We start from the raw sequence: 6,000 nt of genomic DNA, 5'->3' as shown, positions 1-6,000 counted from the left end.
TTTATTGTCGAAGAGCATTGTACATGTATGGTTTTACTATTTTGGAGGGTAAACGTGCAAATAGAGTTTCTTGTGCCGCTCGACACAATTCGTACTAACAGATATGGTGCGTGTATGGTTTTACTATTCAATCTGTTAAAATGAATGTGGGTTGAACGATCCTAAGGCATTTTTGTTCACCTCATATATGTTACTTCTTGTTCTAATCACATCCTTTATTGATTGTTCTCAAAGATGATGGCCAGTTATTTTCCAAGGTATCCATCGACGGATGTTTACCACTAAATTAATATTGTTTGTGGTTTGTGGCACACGCTAATGTTGGCTGAAGCTGACCCATTAAAGTAATTGTGGAAAGATGTCAATATGAAGGGAAGAACATAACAACATCTTTAACGACTGCTACAATCATACTGAGGCAATGTGCAAAAGTTGGGGAAGCTGGCGTTCGCAGCGCTTAGCAGTATGGTTTTGGTTTTTAGTTTTTAGTTTTTATTATTCATGTAATTTCTGAACCTACAAACATGTTCTTTTTTAATATTTGAATTCATTTTAATATAAAATTGATTTGGTTTTTTAATAATTTTTTATTAATTTTATGTTAAAAATTGTTCTTAGAATTTGATTGAATTTAAATCGAATTTGATCTCAATAGCAAAAACAATTAAAAAATAATAAATTAGAAATATATATAAAAAAAAAAAAAGGAAAGTTTTCCTAATGCACAAAACACGTCAGGCATGGACGCCTACTATTAATGCTTTGACTAGACATCAGACAAGGCTTTTCCCGACGTCTTGTCTCAGTCGACGAAGCACCCATTGGGCAAAAGCTTTTGCCGACGTCGTTAGGTTTGCCTGTTGGCTTTTCCTATCCCGATGCAGTACTATCGACACTCTCTCCGACGTGGCTTCCGGCGTCGGGATAGACATTCCCGATGCATTTTGTGATTTTTATCGATGCATGTGTGCGTCGGACGAACCCCTACTTCTTGTAGTGCATTATAGCCTTAATGAGAAAGGAGAAATTATTCAAACATTTAAGGTTGAATGATTCAACATGATATTGTTCATGTAACAAATGACAAGCTTTTGGCATACCATGCTCCTATTTTATGGTGGTCTGTTCACGATTTAACATGAGCTACGAAGATTTCATTGAGGACTACTACAAACTTACAATGTATGCTTCATGTTGCTCTCCTCATTTCAACTTGTATCACATGAAGATTATTGGATCACACTTGTTATGCCCGTCTTACATCTCAAGCCATCGTTGTTGAGAAAACCTTATCGATCGAAAAGTTTACAATATCATAATGAGACGGATTGGAGGGAATCGAGTGCTCAAGTACAATGTAAATTTTGTAGTCAACGAGGTCACAATAGAAACAAATGTCCTTTGTTACAGAGACCGGCACAGGATGATTTCAAAATTGTTTACTTGATTTCTTTTCATGTGTACCAAGTGGTTTAATAAACGTATTTTATATAATCCATTATGTAGCATTTTTTGTTATACCTATTTTTTTTTACTTTCTAATTAATATTTTATGTGTAGATTATGGCTTTAAACCAAGGACAAATTGCTCTATATAATCAATCTTTTCATCAAACTTCAATTGTTTGGGACGATAAAGCGATAGGTAAGTTGGGTTGTATACGTAGAGAGGTGGTAGTCTAACGCAATATCCCACTTCACCGTAACATATTGCCTGTACTTCAAGCTTCAAAATTTTATAGGATGACTAGATTGAGTTTCATCTAGTTAGATTGGCACCTTATTACTACATTTATTAAGAGATGGAGACCAGAGACACATACGTTACATATGCCCACTAGAGAGTGCACTATCACTTTATGTGACGTATAAGTATTGTTAGGGATACCTGTCGATGGGGAACCTATTATTAGTGAAGTGTATGAAAAATGGATAAATTTATGTCAGATGTTACTTGGTGTGACCCTACCTGCTAATAAAATAAAATGATCAAGATTAAGTCTCACGTGGTTAGCGGCAGAATTTCCAGAACTTGATGATGATGCAGAAGAGGAAATCGTCATCAGATATGAAAGAGCATACATTTTACAATTAGTGGGTGGAAGTCTATTTTTTGATAAATCAGATTGTTTTGTGCATATAATGTTCCTGTCATTATTGAGTGATTTACAAGAGGTGAATTAATACTCATGGGGTGGAGCGTGCTTGGTATGGTTGTATAGACAACTATGCAAAGCATCAAAGCGAGATGTTCGTAAAATTGTTGATCTGTTGATACTTCTTTAAATATAGGCTTGGGAACGATTTCCCATAATAGCTCCAGCTTAGACATGCAAACAATCATCTACTACTTGGACGAGTACATGGTTCACGGTATGCTATTTTATTTTAATTTATATCAAACAATAGTTCAAAATCTAAAATATTAGTTTATTAATACATATAGAGTGGCTAATTTTGTGTAACCAGACACCTACTCATATAGTTAGTCAGTATAGGTACATGTTCGACCTTTTTCAGCATGATCATATACGTCAATACTGAAATTTCAATTTCTCTATACATTAGTATACATATGTTTATTTATTTTTAATATAATGTGTGATGTTTCAGCTTATTTGGGAACCTTACAAAAATGCAATTGATAATTTACCCAATTTTTGTAAGAACGGTCAAGATATATGGCAGGTCATCAGTCCTCTCATATGTTTTCATATTGATGAGTGACATTATCCTAATAGGATGCTCAAAAAATTCAATCATAAACAAAATATCTCATCAAAATGCAATACTGAGCCATTTCTAAATAACATTGACTTAAAAGCTACTGATTGGTCAGACAAGGTTGCACATTTGGTAGTGCGATGGCGATCTCGTAGAGGATTTATGACGATGGGAGTTTTGATTCAGCAATTTGATATGGATGACTTGAGAATACATCCACTGGTATAATAATATTACGAGACTCTACATCATTCAACAAGGAGCAGCTGCAGGTCATCTGGTACATTTTAAATATTGTATAATTACTTAAATTGTTTACTAAATTAAATATTTATAATTTTTTTATAATTCACAGAGATCGAACAACAGAAGACTTCGTGATGTGCAAATGATCCACAAGTCCTTGATATATATAATAATAATGAGAGGTACATATAGGAGATACATAATATGTATAATCTATTTATTGTACATCCACCAGTTCATGGGGACGTGTCCGAGTGGAAGAAGCTGAATTCGATGAAATTTATCATAATGTGAAAGAAGTGCCTCATAGACACATACATAGAGCCAAACTAGTAGAGGTAGTCCAATGATGATGATGCCAACATTTGCAGTAGGATATTGTGATTGTGAGGTTAATACATGATATTATAATTCAGAGGACATGCATGGACTCAGACATGGTCATGGAGAATATAACGAATATTTATACTATGAAACACCTGTAGAGGTATCAGATAGACAAAAGTACCTACAAGAACCCGAGAACCAAGAGGAGCCAGAACAACATAGAGTTCAGAGTTGACGATGACAACCAGCTCGAAATCAACAACGTCCCAGTTGTTGAACACATTGATTTTCTTTTATCTTTTAAATGAATGTAATTTAGTTATTAAAAAATATTTTAATTTATATTTAATTTTTTCAATTATGGGTCATTATTAAAAAAAAAACCTATACAACAATCATATTTTTTTTAATAATTAAATACAATTATAAATTTTCATAAAATTTAGTGACAAATGAATGAAAGATAAAATACATAATCTATAGAAGCATTGAAATTTCAATATCATTTGATCTAATCATTTAATTATTTAAAATAGGACCTTGAGAAGAGAACAAGCAAGGTCTTGAGTTGAACCCAAGATGTTGGAGAGAGATACAACATATTCATAAATATTTTGAAAACTACACTATTTTAATTAAAATTTTGAGAAACAACTTTATGGATACAAATTTACTATAATGTAATATGTGATGCATTACAAATTATATAATATTGCAAAAAAATAATTATATCAAATGCATTCTAAAAAAATGTTTTGAATTAGAATTCAGTTTATGAGTTTTGTACCAAACACACACGTATGAAATAAATTTTATGGTTTTTTTTCTTTTAATTTTTATATTTTGCATAGTTGTTTGTGGAGATTTGTGTTAAAATATGTGTCCAAGTCCAAGTATGTAGTGTTGTGTTGTTGGGCTTTGTTTATTTTGAATTAGTGCAATTGGGCCCCTTCCTTTATTAGTAGGCTCAACTGTAGTGATGTACTCAATCCCCCTCACCAACTTTGAGTTATGAGTTATGAGTATGCTCCTCCAATTATTACTCTAACCCTCATCTTTCCTCCATCCTCACTTGTGTGCGTATATATTTTGACAATTACAATTCTTAGAGCTAAACAGAAGAGACAACAATCCAATCCAATTCAACATAGTATATCTTTTTAAAGTTAAAAATATATGAAACCTAGTTGTCCTCTTCAAATGTACAAAATACCTCTAAAGTCTCTCCCTCCCCTTTCTACTTGCTTTTAAATTACTCGGACAAGAGTCTCTCTCATGTTCCCGTTTTTCATATTTTTATATAACTTGATAATCATTCACATTTCTTGTTTCTTAAAAAGAATATGGAAAATAGGAAACAATTATCCTAAAGATCCGTTTGCAAACGTCATTATTTCTTGTTTTCTGTTTCTCATTTTTTAGGAAACAAATTTGTTTGATAACCATTTTCAATTTCTCGTTCCCAAAATTTAAAAAACGTTTCTGTCATCATGACTCTATTTCCTTTATATGTTAAAATCTATAGTTGGCTTATTGGTGGTAAGAGATGTTTAATTTTACTTTTGATAAAAAGTCTTGGATTCGATTCCCAACTTTAATTATTTTTCATTATTTTCTTTTTTATATTTCTTAACTTGTTTTATTTTTTCTTCTTTTATGAATTTTTTATTTTCAAATTCTACATCTAATTTTAATTTTTTTTTATTCAGCTATATTTATTTTATATTTCATATTTAATAATTTGTTATATTTATATGTTTAATTTAATTTCAGATTTTAACCTGTTCAATATTGAATTTAATATTTTACAACGACACCATTTTCATAATAATATATTTGAGTTAATTTGAATCAGCATCATTTTAGAGAAATTAATTGAACGGGAGAAAAAAAATTCAAATATAATTTAAACAACATTTGATTAATAAAAAATTATTCTATATATTTTTTTTATTTTTTACGTAATTAAAATTATATTTAAACTAAAAAAATAAGCAAAAACGTTGGAAAAAAAGCACAATAAACAAGAAACAATAAATAATTATCAAATAAATTTCTTTTTCTATTTCTTTTTTCAAAAAAATAGTAAATGGAAATAATTATTAAACATAGTTCTATTTCTTATTCTAAAAAAAGAAGAAATAAGAAATAATTGTTATCAAACGAGCCCTATGAAACAAAACTTTCTTGAGATAGTTTTTTTTTTACTTTTTATCAAAATTTCTTTTTTTGATCTTTTACATTTCCTTAATCACCTAAACATTACACATTACCATCGATAGTGAAGTTGAGATTAATCAAAGTGCACGTAAACAACAATATTGAAACACATAATTACCGAGTACTATTGTGAAATTAAAAGTTGATACAGAATCTAGATAATAATAAGGTTAAAGGGAATTGTTCAGATCAGCAGTATATATAGTGATTTTGTTTTTTAACACTAACTGGCATTTTGTTATGGAACCGATGAACAGAAATGAGACAAACAAGAACAACACAGTGAGATATTGGCAAACCAACCACAGTGAGAACCATGCACAATTTTGAATGAAATGAGGTACAGACGCTCAACCAAGTAAGAATTGATAGATATCATAATGTGAGGAGAGAAATATATATTATGGGTATGAAGCAACAGGTAGACATTTTACCCTCCAAAAACTGACCTTGGTCTTGTTTCGGACCCCAACGAAGACTTGA

The sequence above is a fragment of the Cucumis melo genome, chromosome 3 (genome assembly GCF_025177605.1).
Source record: "Cucumis melo cultivar AY chromosome 3, USDA_Cmelo_AY_1.0, whole genome shotgun sequence".
Lineage (NCBI taxonomy): Eukaryota > Viridiplantae > Streptophyta > Magnoliopsida > Cucurbitales > Cucurbitaceae > Cucumis > Cucumis melo.
Note: the sequence above shows the minus strand (reverse complement) of the source record.